The sequence below is a fragment of the Aythya ferina genome (assembly GCF_964211825.1).
Source record: "Aythya ferina genome assembly, chromosome: 24".
Lineage (NCBI taxonomy): Eukaryota > Metazoa > Chordata > Aves > Anseriformes > Anatidae > Aythya > Aythya ferina.
In genome coordinates this window covers 3,287,280-3,304,031 of record NC_140322.1, presented here as the reverse complement: position 1 = coordinate 3,304,031, position 16,752 = coordinate 3,287,280, and the positions used below count along the sequence as shown (strand labels likewise).

Below are 16,752 nucleotides of genomic sequence, written 5' to 3'. Positions count from 1 at the left end.
TTAGCTGGAAGAATCATTTGAGGGAAGTTCTATTTGGTAAGCTCGATTGCAAAAAGCAATCAATAAGAAAAAATTCCCTTGTTGTTATTGAAAAGAAATATGGAGCTCTGAGGAGTTGTCCCAGGACAAGTATTTATGTCTCCTCCCCAGGATCCTTCTGCTGGCGTCTGAAGGCCGCTTTGCTGCCGCCTTCTCTCCTGCTCCCAAACGCCAAAAGAGGGGATGGGAAATCACAGCAGAGCCTCATGTTTGAAGGAGCACGGTATTCTGAGTGCTGCAGTCACCTTCCTATTTAATAGGAAATTCCTGTTGACTTTTTTTGCGCATTAACCAACCCATAACCCCCCCTTGCATTTGGGAATCTTGTGTAAAATCTTGACCATAGACTTCTCAGTTTCAGTGGGCCTCTGGAAGATAGCTCTATAAAAGTAACACCAAACTCATGATGCAGGTTCTCCGTTTGCTTCTCCTGTTGGAGAAGGGAGCCAGATGAGCCTGTCCTGCTGGAATAATCCTGCCTTGGCATCACTGCCTCCTGTTGAATGTGCCAGAGGCGGCGTCCTCGCTGAGTTCTGCGCTGCGGGCTCGCCTCTGCCCTTCCTGGAGACGAGGCAGCAGGGAGGTAAGGCAGCACGCTGCGCATCGCATAGTGCCTCCTGTCTGCTGTGCAGCTGCAATAGCCACTTGGCCCACCAGTGATGAGGTTTGTCATCACTTGGCGTGGAAGGCTGCAGAAAGTAACCCAGAATGAGAACAAACACCAATTATTTTAAAAATGAAAACAAGAAACAAAACTAGGAGGCTTCTGCACCCAGTCATGGTACTGCAACACTCTGAACCAACATCCCATATTTCTTATTAAGAACATTTTCAGCTCAGAATAGTTTTGGGGACAAAGAAAGACCCATTCAATGTGATTTCCCATATGAGGGTAATCTCTTGATTATTATCTGTGATTTCTGTGTATTCTGCAGTATCCATTGTAAGTTATTTATTGCTCTACCTATAACTGCAAGCTGCATGTTTCTAACCTGTCTGCGTTATATTTTACAATCCAGTTTTGATAGGGGCCTGCCTTTTGTGCAGTTTGCTATTACAGCCCTCCGAGGAATCTGAGGAAGTCACTTGGGTTTCTGCCAGGTGGAGGCAGTGGCATTAAAGCCCCATTAAAGTATGGGGGGAAAAACACCAAAAAAGGGGTAAAATGATGAAATATTTTGTGGACCAGGTTTGTAGGCCAGGTTGAGACTAACCCACTCTGTACAGTTGATATGGCTAAAAGGAAACCAGTTTTGGACAAAATGGTGATGCACCTTGAAACAAAAAGTGGGGGGGAAAAAAAACAAACAAATGACTGCCGCTGGGTTTAGCGTTTAATAAACTGCTGTCACGGTTCATAAGGCTCTTGATCAGATACCAGCCCATTTGCACATAGTTCAGCCTTTTTTCCAGTCGTACCAGATTCCTGGTTTCTGCTGATTTCCTGGTTTCTGCTGCAGAACAGGAGTCCCAGCCCACGCAGCCAGACTCAGGATGCTGCCGCGTTGGAGCAGTTAGGAAGCAGCAGCGTTGCCGGCCCGTTAGTCTGCGCGTCGCAGCGAGCAAAGCCAGTTCAGTCGGTAGCTTCCTCGTGCATGTAAGTAGTGTGGATGAGCCTAATTGGCTTGAAGTTTTGCAAAAGCATTGCAGAGCTTGCAGGTGCATCTGTTGTCTTTCCCGGTCCTTACCGGATCATTTGAGAGCCAGCTCCAGTCGATTCAGTTCTTTCAGGCTTGGCGTTGTAATCTTCCAAAGGAAATCTCTGTAATTCTGCAAGGCAAACAAAGCAACACAACTAAAAAGTCATGCTGCTACAGTCAAAATGCAGCATTTCAAAGTAATTTCTCTGCGGTGGCATCGTGCAGCAGGCATGAGGGAGACGCAAACAGAGTCCCCTTCCTTCACTCGGCTGGATCAACGCAGCGCATTGACAAGAGCCCACTCTTGTGGGAGCAGTTGGCCAAAATTGCTTCTATAATATATTCTGCAGCAGCACGTAGGGAGATACTAGAAGCAGCCCAAAGGGATGGCCAGGGAACAATATAAAGGCTGAATGTAAAATAAATTTCTGTGACTATATGTAGTCACTGAAGTGGAGCTGAAAAAAAAAAAAAAAGAGTAGAGCTAATAAAGAAAAAAGCTAATAAAGATAGAAACAGTACTTGATAATACAAGTTTTCCCTTCAGAAAACAGTCAAAGGTTTTGGGGCGAATCCTGTTAATATAGCTACATTAACATTAATGGAGTGTCCCAAGGTTTTTCTTTTCTTTTTTTTTTTTTTTTAATTTTATTTTATTTTTCCAAAGAACTGTTGGGTGTAAAACATGGATTTTATTGTTTGAGGTGGCAGACGCCTTGAGAACTGCACCAATTATGGATAGCTTTTGTGATTATTAATATTTTTTTTCCAGATTTTTGCTGGTATTTAGAAAGAGAGAGATGAAAGAGACCAGGATCCAAACCTGCAAGGTGTTGGTCACTGCAGAACTTTGTGCCATCCATGGACATGAAGCATTGTTGGGCCAGGAGCAACACACACAGGGCAGCGACCACAGGCAGGTGAGTGGGCTGACACTTTCAAAGAAGCTTAAACCCATGAGTTTCCCACATGCTAAAACCACTTTTTCTCAATGATTTAGTCTTCTCTGTCAGTAGAAGTCTTCTTCTGAGTGCTGGAATCCAAAGCTGCCGTGTGAGCTGCTGTAAAGAAATGTCTGGTAAAAGCAAGCCACTATTTAGCCTTTTTTTTAGTTTGCCATTTAGAGCAGATAAAGATCTTTACGATACATACATTGAAGCTAATGCTAGGCAAATTGCCTTTCCTGTTCTGATCCGGTAGCTGAACTGTTTTTCCAAAAATGGTGATCACTCTCTTTAAAATCTCTTCTCTGTTAACCTAAGAATATGATTCAGAGTGACAGAGAAAAGAGAAACAATTTTCATAAGGTCGTGATCTTGTGGCCTGCAGAGAGCTGCGAGGTCACAGCCCACACAAACTGCCTTGCCTAGACAATTCAGGGAGACAGCGCGGAGAAATCACAGGGAAAAATCCATCATTTAACTCTCCATTTCAGGTTAAACTTGGTGTTTGACAGAGACCACCAATGAAATAGCCTGATAGTGAATACTTTACATTGTTTTTCATAAATCCTGTACAGGCAGTTAAAATTTGGCTATTACGTAATTAAGCCTTTTTTATCAATGATGTTTTATATTTTTGATGTTTGTGCAGTTACGCATTCAGGATGGGGGTGCAAACAGAGCTTAAAGCTTAAAAAAAAAAGAAAAAAAAAAAAAAAAGAAGGAGAAACAAAACTCTTTAAATCTTGGATTGGCCTTTCATATGTTAGCATTTTCCAGCAAGGCAGGAATTGTAGTCATGGTATTTCCAGGTTGCTTGTGAGTCGAGTCAGAGGATCCTCCTCTATGCCCCCAAGTGCGTTGTGAGCGACGAGGTGACATCAGCCTTGAATATTCTACTAGTATGTTAATTAAGTTGTAACTTTGGTTTAACTGAATATTTAAACTTGTAATTTTCTTAGAAGCCTGGTATTCCGACAACTGCAAATATATTTAGCAGAAAAGTGTTAACTCCATATTTGCCAATACCATTAAAGATAATAAGAAACAAATCTATGCAGATGCCCTGTGCTACAGTGGATAAGTGATTTTCCACTCTAACAAAAGATAAAAGCCTATTCATTGAAGTGCAGCTAGAAATTATTTCTAATTGGTATGAAAGAATCCTTAAATCTGTATACTGCTTTTAACATTTTGGGCTTAAATTACAGTTAATAGTTCCCATAAAAGAGGTAATAGGAGAAAAACTAAAATTCAGAATCCTTGAACTCAAAAGGCATTCTGGATTTCCAGTCATAGCATCATCCCTCACGGTTTTTCTGTCAAAAAATAAAGCAACCGGGGAGTTGTTTATACAGACACAAGGTGACAAAATCTTTGCTGAATATCCCTCGTGTTGAGGTGAGCTTTCCTTCCGTGATCAGAAGCGGATGAATGTGCGGAGCCATATTCTTCAGATCCCTTTCTCCTCACCTGATTTTCCCTTTCTCCTAACCTGCAGGAAGCTTGGTGATGGGAACCTCTCTGCTCTTGGCCCAGGCAGCTGCTCCTGCTGGCTTCTGGAGTTAAGACTTGAGTCTTCAAAAGGTCCCTTCCTGAAGCGTTGTGAGGCTCCCAAAGGTATCCACTGTGGGCTTCACTGCTCAGCTTTGTAGGTTGTTGGAGCTAATAGAGCCAACCTGCGTGAAACATAAACTGGCAACAAACTACCACATGCCTTGGGCAACAAGCAGCACTTTCTTGTTTTACATTGTTCATCTCCCGAGTGTCTCTCGGTGCTGCATGATATGACAAAAGGCTCATCCTTAGATGCCAAGTTCTTAGCACAGAATAAATTAACAAGAGCAGAAATTTCCACTCCCTTAAACTTCCACAGCACGCGGCTACTTTGGCTCGCCTGTGGCTGCTGGCCGCGTCGTGTTTGGTTTGGCTGAGCTCTGAGACGCTGCTGGCCCACGTGGAAAGCAAGAAGCAAGTGTGTACGGAGAAAGGATGGACCCAATATTAGCATTCCATGTTTGCCTCTCTGTCTTCCATTTCTACAGGTGAATATTAATGAGCAGCGGTACCTGGGCTCCTCGGCACTTTAATTACAGGTGAGATGCTCGGGGTTGCTGTTGCTGCTCCCCTGTGGTTTTAGCTGTGCTGTCAGGTTTCTCTCGAGATCATTACATTCCCTTTTTCATTAAGGCTTTGTTTATGCACAGCCTGCTCCTTGGAACTTAAAAGACCTATCCGGTTACCCCAATGCAAAGGCTGAATGGCACCCAGCAGAGGGGGGGCAGCCCTGCTCCCTCGTGCTGGGCTGCTTGAGAGGGGCTTAAGAGCCACTGCCCCTGCATCTCTGGCAGAGCACCAATAGGCCTGTTTTGTTCCTAAGGATTTACATAAAGCTGGTATTTGCAGTGTTTTGTCAGCACAGCAGAACTGCCTGTGGATTTTTGCACTTGCTTTTTTTCAGGATTTCACACAAAAAGGTACCAGCATTATACATGGCGATCTTGCTGTGAAGCAAACAGTCCATCGTATTGCACGCCAAGCCCCTAAGAAAACCAATGGTAATCCATTTGCTGTGAGATTTGCCTCTTTACCCTAAAGGTTCTTTTCATTAAGAAATAATTCTAAGCGGAATCCTTTATGCTTAAGAACTCTATGATTTTGGAGATTTTTCTCATAAGCACGAGCTAATGTGTACATGCAATGTGTGCCTGCTGTGGTGTTTGTGCTTGCAGAGCTAGTTTTAAGCAAATGCATCTTTTATTCACATAAGTCAACAATAAAGACTGGCCACCGCATGAAAGCTAATCTGAGAAGTCGAGTGAGAAGAAAACTTCCCATCATTCCCAAGCTGTACTTTTGTGGTTTTAAAAGAATGCAGTTGAATCTGCACTGGGAACAGCGTAGCTGAATCTTATTTATAGCTCTGTTCCGTCTGGTTCATTTCCTCTAACTTCCCTACAGAATGATATGAATGAAAATGACACTATTGACTATGTGGATAACAATAAAAGATCTTATAGAAAGAAGATTTTTATAGTTTCAGGACTAAGGGAATCAAAAGCCTAAGAGTTATGATCGTAGAGAACAGGAGGAGTCAGGCTGGGCTCGTTGAAGAGGTCCCAGTGGTGGATATATTCTGGGGTTTGGTGGTGTTTTTTTGTGTTGTTTTGTTTTTAAACGCATCTTCACAAACTACAAACTCCCATAAATGATGTGAGCATTGAGAAGGACTTACGAGGGCATAGAAATTCTGTGTCATAACTGCAATTCTTGGTTTCATTTCAGCCGAATAGCAAGGTAGAGTTAATTTGTACAATTTCTGCTTTAAAAAAATAAAAATATTATTTTTAGGTATTGTTATTTTTTTTTTAGTTGTTCAGTGTTCAAATGAGCAAGCAAATCACAGAATGCTCAAACATAAATTAGCACAAAGGCAGCAAGAGTCACCAGCCTTAATATATCTGAAGAGGGGATGTATCTGACTACGGGCAGCCAGAAATGCAAAAGCAGAAAGATGAAAACTTAAGGGTATTTCCCAAAAGCACTGCTGTAGGGTATTGTATTATGGAAAGGACTGTCACTTGTAAACTCAAGCAAATTTTTATTTCTTTTAATTCCCTCAGAACCCAGATTATGCTAAATTGTGTGTAAGCAAAGAAGAAAACATGGTGCCTTCCTTGGCAAGCTTACTCTGTGCATGTGAAAGAGAACCATCAAGGGAGCAGCTCTGCTGGTATGAAGATGGGAGGAGATGAGCCAGGAGGGGATCTGGAGGAGCTCTCTGCAGTCGCAGCATGGTGGAAAGGCTGCAGTGCTCCTTGCATTGGGTACGGTGAGTGCTTTGTCGTGGAAGTGTGTGCAAGTTTCACCTTGGTAGATGCTCCCGTACAGCACTTGTTGTAAATGTTATTCTTACTCTTGTTTGTACTCACGTCTGATGCTTCCACACCAAGAAGTAGGCACTAATTCCAGAGAGAGTCCCACATTTGCAGGTCTTCAGGTTAGCATACTGAGTGCACCATTTCAACTTACAAGCGTTTACCATTTTAAGTGGAATTTTCTTTATATGGACAAATATTTTCTGGCCTCGACACCAGTGACAAATGATGACAGATAGAAAGACTTATAATAGAAGTAAGCAAGTGCTATGACATCTTCAGGGTAATTTGAAGTGAAAATATTCAGACCATTAGTAATAACTTACAGGTAAAATTATTACACAAGTATATTACGAGCAAGATTACATTCAGTATTAATCACGGAGAGTAAGTACATACAGCTATCTTGTTGCTCCTGCCCTGGCATTTAATGACATTTTGATATACATAACGTATGAACAACAAATGTGTAAAAGAAAATCATTGATATACAGAAGAGGAATTACCACAGTGATGGGTATGTGGCACATAAAGAAGGAAACTTGAATTCTCCAAGAAAGCAACTGTGCTCTATCAGGTAAAATACTGTCAAATACCATGAAAATTTCAGCTTGATTGCTTATAACAAAAAAAAAAAGGGTTTCAGATGCTATGGAATTCTATCAGACAAGCTTAATTTCTGGCAGCTGAGGATAAGGACAAACGAAAGCTGTGAGGTACAAGAGTACTTTTCTCAGTGCTTGGTTGTGCAACACTTTCGCCTTGCAGCTTTAAGTCACCCACTCCATATTTACTGAAACTTTACATAAATGGCTTAAGCTGAGGTGAAGGCTTCACTACTTTATACCAATGTGAATTAAATAAAACCAAAAAAAGTGAAACTAGGAATAGGAATCCATAGCCCAGAGTGACAAGCAGTGCCTTGGCGTGGAATGCTAAGTGTGGCTCTGCAATGAGGATCACTGCACACGGCAGTCCTGGGAGCGCAGCATTCACACTGGCTGAATCCCCGAGTTTGTGGATCTTGATTGCACCCAGCAGGGCATCCTGTTGGTGATGAGACAGAAAATATTCGGAGGTCTGTCTCCTCGGTGTAGTGTTACTGCTGGGAGGAGGAGGGAAGGCTAGGTTTTTACATATTTTTCTTCTCTATACGAGAAAACTTCGCCTGCTGCCTTAAAGTCTTCCGCTCTTTTTTGTTCTGAATTGTATTGCATGTAAAAGGCAGGGTGTTTGGACTGCTTGCAGCTAGGGAAGTCTGTTTGACTTACAGCCTTGTTTTTAGACACGGTGTGTGTGTGAGTTTAACTTCGCTTGCTCCTGTATCATAAGCTGATTTTAGGGCAGGTCCTTCTATTTGTGCATTTCCATTCAGCAGCTGACAGTGAAGATTTGCATTCTTTGAGGTGTTTTACAGATTGTTTCCTTACTGCTAGCTGATAATTGGCTTTACTTCAAGTTCATAGCTGGTATGCAGTTAGTCCCCACTGAGAAACAGCTACTTTGCTAACCACAAACCAATTAATTGAGCAGTGAGTTATTGGACAACAGGAGATGTTCTGATCTTTACATGTGTTTGTGTAAAAAAACAAAACAAAACAAAAAAAAAAAAACAGTGCAACAATATTAGCTGTCCCTTGGCTAAACTTAATTAATATTGGTAAGGCAAGCTAATTTATTGTCTGTGAGGGAATGTACGTTCAGATAAACTTGGTGTTACATTTATTCAAATTTGACCACATTTACTTTTGTTTCCACTCTGCTTTTTTAAAAGGAAAATGAAATGACATTTACACTGCTGTGTGAATTCCTTGAATTTTAGAGTACGTGGTTGTCAGGGGAAGGCTCTGACTGTTGTCATTCTTTGCTCAAGTGCTAACTGAAAGTTTTGTCATGTAAGTTGAAACAAAAGAGATCTGTTCAGTGATTCAACTTAATCCCCACAGACCAGATCAGGATCATTCTTCACGGTATGTTCAGTGCAGAGCTTTGTCCAGTCTGATTTTTATGTCTGTTGGGTTCGGGCTCCTGCCTTGTTTCATAGCATTGTGCTGCTGGAAAGCTAACGAAGTGACTTGTGTATCGTTCTTAGGCTTGCACAGCAGATCAGAACACAAGCAAGTGTGTACATCTGGTTGAATTCAGCAGCGATAAATGAGGCTAGGATCTCAGTGTTCACACTGCCTTATGTTGTGAGTTTGTGGATCTTGATTACAACCAGCAGGGAATCCTTCAGTGATGAGGAAAAAAATACTCAACAGCCTGTCTCCACTGTGTCTGTTGGCCACACTTTCCTGATTTCGAATTAGACAAGTGCGAGTTCTGAGAGTCAGGCTCCTTGTGAAGATGCCAGTCTTAGAGAAGCAGAAAGGGCAGAATGGCACTAACGGTACCGTGACTGCCTCCTTGCCTTCTCTGATGGCTTCTTTCCCTCCCTTGCTTTGTGTTCTGAGTTACGTGGTATTGGGGTTGCACTGCGAAGAAGCCCAGAAGAGCTGGGTTGCCGATTCCTGTTTCTTGTATTCTTTCTTGAGCTCCATGGGTAGTACAAATGTCCCAGTCCACACCACTTAATTACCATGGTCAGGGATGGGCAGCTGCACTTGGGTTTATGCCCCTGGTTTTCTAAGAATGATCAGCTGCTTCAGAACAGCACAGCAAGTGGTAACCACAGCAAGTAGACATCATCATGTTCCAGTAGTAACAGAGTTCTTTGAAAAGAGATGTGTCTACATGAATGAAATACAGCAGAGGTGCTGGATGCTGGAGCTTTCTAGGTGCTTACTTTAAATTCCAGTTCAGTGATACCTCCTCACCGCCATGCAGCCAGCCCTGCAGACATTTGTTTCACACCTTTACGGTGAGACCTGGGAACCCAAAGGGTGCTGGATGCTGTAGGAAATTATTTTAGTGCAAAAGAGCAGGAGAGAGGCTGCTTGGATGACAGTGATTGCCCCCAGAGCAGGTGTAGACGTGACATCCAGCTGATAGCACAGGAATAAATACCGTGTTTGAATGCCTAACAGCCTGCGTGCACACAAGGTAGCTAAAGAGTCTCCTCAGCAGAGGAAACGAATTTACCAGCAAGACTGTAACACTTTTTTTAAGTGCAGAAAACATGAAACCAGCTTGTAATGCTGTGATGCTTACATAAGTGAGCAATTCCCCGTCTTTTTGTACGTTTTCTCGTTTGGGGCAAAATGATAAAAAGTCAGCAGGTTTTGGCACCTGTTTTTTTTTAGGCATGGGATGGAATGACTTTGGGAGTGAGGCTGAAACGAAGGCGCCTCTCTGGAAGCTACGGTGGTAACTTCAGCTGGACTATGAGCAGTGAGCTGATGGATGAGAAACACAGATATTACGTGAAAGAGAAACTGATTAGTGAGGGCAAGATGGAAGAGCTGATGATCAGACGAAGGTGAAAGACAGACAAAATGATATCTGCCAAAGCCACTAATCACTTTATGCATCCAGAAGGAACCCCAAGCAACCGCACACCTCTCCGATGATTTGACAAAGCTGGCATTATCCTCGGTGTCCAAATAACCAGTGATTTCTAGCTTATTTCAGAAAAAATATCTTGCCTAACGTAATTTAGGGCTGGTTGCCAGTCTCTCCTGAGAAGGCTGAGCCTATCAGAGCTGTGAGGCTTAATAAAGGCTAGGATCAAAAATAAACAAGCAAAAAACCTCCAACTCCCAAACCCGAACTGTTTAGCAAAATCCAGAATGATAAGTTGTTTTTGTAGGTGCTCCCGAACAAAGGGGTCTTTGTGGAAGGATTCCCAGGCAGTGTTCGGAGAAAATCGTAGAGCAGCATGATGTGGACCACTTTAAGCAGACAATCTGCGTGGCGTGGGACAATGAGCCATCAGGAGCAGGTTGAATAGTTTGGTATAATGGTCTCCTATTGATAAGTTTCCTGTCTCATTAGTGTATTTCCTACTTAATCTGTAGTCTCTGAAGCAGGGAACTCTGTCCAGCACGCCTGTAGTTGGGGAGATGTCAGCACATGGCAGCTCATTGTATTGTGGCAAAAATTTATTTTATATATAACAGAAAAATATAGGAGACATGAGCAAATGCACACCATGCCACAGACTCTTTGGCTTTCTGTTTTGTTTTTTTAAGCGTCTATTTGCAAATATTTTGAGGAGACTTGGTAGAATACACTTTCCAGAGCTGAGACTGGGTGGTCCTACACATCCAGGTGTACGTGGGGCTCTCCTGCGTATTCGTTTTGTCTCAAAACTGGCATTCCAGGGGAGTGGTCCTCCGAAAACCATCTCTTTGTGTCTTTCTTCTGCTGCTCCTCCGGCCATCTGTTTTGTTCTCATCCCTGCAATTGTCTGCACCCAAACCCTGTCCTCGTCCATTTAACAGCTTAGTGGCCCTGTGCTGGCCCTTCTCACCTGCCTGTTCCCTGGCAGCTCCTGGCCCCTCTCTCCTTGTTGTGGTGGGGAGCAGAGCAGGATCCGTGCCCTGCACAGCCTGGGACCTGCACAGCTCTGCAGCCTGCTCGCCTGTTCTTCACACGTCTTCCAAGTGCTAAGTGAGAAGAACACAAGGTAACACTTTAAACGAAACGTCTCGTGTGTTTATTTTAGTTGGATCTAAAAAGGGAATTGAAGTCTGTTGTCTGATGCTGTTGCTTAATCGAGTTGATGGAGGCTGGGGACAATCTGTGGTGCACCCAGACTTGGATACCAAGCGTGTTTTCAGCTCCTTTGGAAAGCTACTAAAGGGAGATTGGCTGTGTTTATGAATAGCTTGGCTGCTAATGGCAGTTCTGGGGCTAAATGACACTGACACAAATTAGCGAAAGCTAATCCCACTCTGCTTTTTGTCTTTGGGTCTTCTCCAGCTGTCTGAGAGCCTTTGGGACAGCATCCAGCGCTGTGCCTGAGCTGAGCCCTGCATCTCAGGGCAGCTGAGGGGGCACATTTACAGTGGTAAACCTAAAGAGAATGGGCACTGCAAGGGGCATGGTGTTATGTTGCTATTTCTCACACTCCTCTTATCTCTTCTTGATGCGGAGAGCAGAGGAAAGGGGTTAGCCTGTGTTTTTGGTCAGGCAGAGAGGAAAGGAAAACGGTTTGTCTCCTCCAGCTCGAATGAAGATGATAACCCTGGGTCCACCGTGCCTTGACAGTGTTTTAGCGCTCACGGGCGACACAAGGTAAAAATCTTCTGTTCTCCTGGCTTGTGCATGAGATCCCAGGAATGCTGGAAGCAGCCTTGAGGAGAGAAGGCCAATGGACCCCAGGCAGGCAAGCAGAATACACATCCTTTAGCTCTCTCCCAGATCCTCCCCAAATTTCCTGCTGGGGAGCTGGCAGACGTGCTTCTCAGGTGGGGAGAGGGGGATACTCTAACATCTCATGATGGTTTGGGGCTTGTGAGAGGCATCCTGTTGGAAGATTTGCTAGGGGTTAGTACAGGGAGTGGGGTTTCATGTGTGCTGCTCCCAGAGCCAGGCAGCCGAGAGGAGCTGATCGTGAGTCTCGTTGTGTGGCACTGAAAATGGCAGTGGTTGCAAAAGGCTTTTCCCACTGCAGACATACATAAGCAAAAACAGAATCGGGTCTTCTATGAGAGCAAATGTTGGGTTTTCACCAGATGTTCTGCCCGACATGCAGCTAACTACCTCGTTATTTCCTTTCCACTGATGCAAATAACAGATACAGAATTGCTAGGACTTCATTGTCCTGTTTAGGATATGGTATAAAATAATATTTTAAGAATCTTATAATATATGCCTTTTCACACCGACATCTTGGTTTGCAGCTGAAAGGTGCAAACACATCCCATAAAGCAGATGTTTGGGCTGATGCAAACTTCAGTTTTCAGGAGCAGGAAAGATGCAAAGTTCCCATACTCAGACATCTCAGAGTTCTCTGTACGTAATATGTTAAAGAAAGAGGCACTAAAGGCTAGGAAGTTTTTTTTTAAGTCAGCAACGTGTATTTCATTCCTTCATTGAAAGAGCTGGAATTTAATTTTTGCTCTTGCAGTTCTTCCTACCCTTTTGTGAGAGCGTGTGCCCATGTGCATGTCTGTGCGTGCACGGCTGTGTGCGCCGCTCTGCTGATGCCCAGACTGCCTTTCTATTTCACTTTTAAGTTTAGGAGGGAATCCTGAAAATCCATGAGAGCGACGGAGCAGCTGGAGTTCAGCCTCAGTTCCTGTGATGTTATTTATGCATTGTGTTCCTCTTGGATTCCCTGGAAGGAGTAACTGCTCGCTGCCCTAAAATCTCCCCACCGTACCCCACCCCCAGGCCCATCTGGACTCCAACCACTCCCCCCATTTTCTCTGGAAGCCTAAAAAGCTCAGCTGCATTCTTTTGTTCTTCTGCCTTTGCTCAGCCAGTCCATACAATAGCGCCCTTTCTCTCAGACCTTCCAAACCTGGCTGGAATTGCTGTAATGAATGTATAAGTGACATAAAGAAAAGCAGAGTGTAAAAGATGCTAATCAGCCTTTGTTCTTTTCAGACATGACATGCAGGACCTGAAGTATAGATTTTGTATGGAGAGAGATAGATTTTAATTAAGCATCTTAATAGAGAAATCCTTCTTGTTTTTTTCAGAATAAATTAAGGAAGTAACTTTGATGCAATATCATTTTCATCTAATCAGTAACATTCTGAAATTACCATGTTGTTTTCCATTAGAAATACCATCATCCAACAAATCAGATAAAATTATTTAACATAGCTATATTGCAGCCTCAGCTAACATTAGCCTGGGCATGTGTATACACAGAACAGCAGATGGGGAGTGAATTGACAAATGTTTATAAGGAGAAAAGGGCAGACAGTATCAACAATTTTATAGACTCCTTTGAATAAGATGCCCATATCCGATCTAGATTCACTAATAATCACATAAAGGCTTATCAGGTTTTTGCCATCTGCATATAGAGAATGCTGATTACTGACACCAATAAAAGGCAAAATGGCATTAGCTTTTACTTTTATTCACAGATTATGAATATCTCCATTAAGGCATTTGACTTTATATTTGGCACAGATTCAGAGTTTTTAGTTTGACAGAAACTGATACGTCGACAGAGACATTCCCGGTAGCTTTTATACCGTAGGGTTTGACATTTCTTTAGCAAACAAAACAAAGTGCGTGGAGAGAAATCACCTTGCGAAGCTGGCACAGTGGATGCAAGTCTGGAAGAGCGATGCCGTTGCTGCTGCCTGGGCTGTGTGTCTTCCCTCAGTGTGTGCTGGGTATGGCAGCTTTACATAACTCTAGGTTCTGTGGACAAATTTGCAAAGTTCATATTCATGACAGCCAGAGGCAGGCCACAGTTACCCTTGCGTGTCCAAGCACTCTTAATTGTTATTAATATTTATTTTATATTACAGTAGTGCCTCGAGGCAAAGGCAAGTGGGTGCTGTGTTTGCCCAAAGTGGGAGCTCGACAGTGAGCAAAGAATGGGAAATGGAGACACCTGAAGCTCAAGTGACGTTCAACAGCATGGAGAGAATCTGTTTGTTTGGAAACAAAGCACAGCTATCTGAGTACAATCCATCTCCTGACCCGCAGAACACACTTTTCTTCCTAATGTAATGAATTTCCCAAACAATACGACGTTCCCAGTTGAGGTGGAGGGAGTGTTACCTCTTGATCGTATCATTCACTTCTGTCAACAAGTCACACGAGAGGCTCACTTACTAAAAAGCAAGGAAACCAGAAGGAATCACATGTCCCGTTTGCTTTGCCTACTGCAGAAGCCGAACTAAGGGTTTAGGGCATGTGAGTAGGCATTAGGAGAGCGTGCAACTTTCCCTCTGAGAACAGGCTTTCAGGATTGCTGCAGTTGTCATCTTCGTTCGCTCAGTTTGGCTGGATTTTTGCCGGTTGAAGCAATAGGAAAATCTGAGACTGACAGTATTTTTTAACACGACATGAAGTCCTGTGTAATAGGCTCCATCAAAAAAATAGTCACTTTTTTTTTTTGCCATCACAGCTGTAATGCAATTTCATGTGGTGTCCTTAAGATTGCTACACACACTATAATTTCTCATACACAGCTGTCAGCAATAACCTTTTGTGGCAGCAGAGAGAAAAATTCCCTGAAATACATATTTGTCTAACATATACTTGTAGACCTTAAATCCTGTCTAACCACATACAGCTGTGTTTCTCTGATCTCTGGTGCAGTGGAGGATTGTGCTTTTTGCTTGTAGGTAGAGCTGAAGCAACCGGCAAGCCTCGCGAGTTGGATCTCGGAGGGGATTTGCAGTCCAGCTTCAATTCTGCTCGGACTTGGCACCCTCTGCAGTCCTCCATATGCAGAGTAACATAAAATATTTTCTGTTCCTATCGTTTGGTTTTCCTTCTCTGATTCTGAACGCAAATAACAGTTTAACCTAATGAGAAGTCAGAGTTAAAACCCTAAAAAGATGGTACAAGTCAAGGACAGATGGGGGTGGCACGACTCACATGAATACCAAACACCCAGCGGTGGGTATTTCGTTTCCCGCTGCCTCTCCTACTGTCGCAGACCAATTTATATTTTGCACCTCAACAGGAGATGCCCCATTGTGGGCAGAAACTTTTAATGATCCTCAGCTTCCCATGTGCTGCTCTGGAAGCAAGCTCTCAAGAACGAGGACGATTTTGCAACATATTATTCCTATAAATAAAAATGTATTTCTCACCAGGAATTCTATCCGGTTGCTCTCCCACATTTCAGCACTGTTTTTTCTTCTCTCCTGGATACGCTTTACTCCTTGTTTGTGTCCTTTTAGTCTTTTCAGGCATCTCTTTGTCTTAGGAACGCCAATAAATGTAGTAATATCAGAGGGATTTTATTTCCTTGAATTGTGGAAAGGTTCTTCTGAGTTTTCTTCTACTTAGGGAGCCTTAGTGAGTCATTCCAACCTGTACTTGATGCTTTCTCTGACCAGGAAGGTGGACATTACGTGAGGGGAAGGCTGCAGGTGGCCAGCTGCTCACCGTAATGGCCCCACGTCGTGCAGTACCCTGGTGGTACAGCGGCTGTAGCCATGGAAGCATTTTTGGCTGAACCACATTTTAAAGTGCTGTCAGAGGACAGGCCCTAGCAGTGTTCAATCCCACGTTGGCAATTTATGCAAAAACCTCTTGGTCTCTGATGGCGCAGCAGCATCAGGGTTTCAGCTGGGATTGGCAGTGAGCTTTGGGGTGAGATCTGGCTGTCTGCAGCTCTGTCTTGACATCTTGAGGTGGGCTTGGTGTGCGTGAGCTGGATTCCTTCCTGATAGCACTACGGTAGGAGATAACGCTTGAGGCGTGCTCGTGATGAGCTAGAGCTGCAGTGATGAGTCCAAAGTCTGAAAAAACAGAACCAACAAAACTTGAATGTGTGTAACTTCGCTGTCAGGTCCTCAGCAACAGGCGCTTTGCTCTGCACGTCTGCTCCTGCTGCTAACAGATGTGCCCCTCCTGCTCCCTGGGGGATGTGGTAGCTGAGATGTGAGGTCAGCTCAGCACGGTATGGAGTCTGCTGTGTTAACTGCAGGTATTGCCCCGGGTCTGGAGAATGAGCAGAAGTTCTTGTACCGTCCAGCTGAGATCTGAGTCTTTGGGTGTTATAAAGGGGAGAGCCACAGACCAGATATCGTTAGCTTGAGTTTTATATACAGAATGAAAATAGTGCAAGAATGACATCAAAACGTCATTTTCTGGGACTTGTGTGAAATGAAAGATTTTACACAGAAATGTGACTGGCCGGGCTCTCCATACAGTATCAGCAGTCCCACCAGACACTGACAATGAGTTCAGCGTGGATTTAGAAATACAGGATAAGGCAAAAGTGGGAAAGGATGGAGAAATTTCTGAAACCTGTTTCACGGAGCTTGCCTGGCCTTTTTCACTTTTAAGTTCTTCATTTGAAATAATTTTCAACACAGCTGAGGAAAGACCAAGAGAAGAGTGGCTGAGGAGACTCCCCCACGAAGTTTTCCAAGCCTGATGAAGCTCAGTGCCCCGCACCCCTGGCTGCAGCAGGTCCGTCTCTGGTTGAACTTGGAGCTCCACGTGTCTCAGAAGCAGACCCCAGCGTTAGGTACGATGATGGTGCCCTGTGCCCTGCCAGGGCTGTGGTTGGCAGCACGGGACGGGGCCTCAGCACGTGTCTGAGCACATGGCCTGAGGCACACCAAGGAGGTTTTGCAATTAAATTCTGGCCTCACTTGATGCTCAATGTGATCACAGCTGTGGGGCCGTGTGGAGGAGACAGCATGCTCGCGGAGC

At 43.8% G+C, this 16,752-nt stretch overlaps 1 protein-coding gene across 16 annotated transcripts in view; it reads left to right on the top strand.

Annotated features, from left to right (window-relative positions):
- The window catches only part of LOC311423355 (uncharacterized protein), a 259,365-nt gene that overhangs the window by 171,974 nt on the left and 70,639 nt on the right, over positions 1 to 16,752 (top strand). For 15 of the 16 annotated variants that reach the window (XR_014685659.1, XR_014685660.1, XR_014685661.1 and 12 more), the window contains 7 exons: positions 151 to 622; positions 1,500 to 1,636; positions 2,452 to 2,599; positions 4,122 to 4,240; positions 4,666 to 4,716; positions 6,244 to 6,447; positions 10,928 to 11,065. The gene's annotated coding sequence lies outside the window, so the exon portion shown is untranslated. Of the gene's footprint in view, positions 1 to 150; positions 623 to 1,499; positions 1,637 to 2,451; positions 2,600 to 4,121; positions 4,241 to 4,665; positions 4,717 to 6,243; positions 6,453 to 9,740; positions 10,379 to 10,927; positions 11,066 to 16,752 lie in introns of those variants that run through there. The other variant, XR_014685673.1, reaches the window with a different exon arrangement.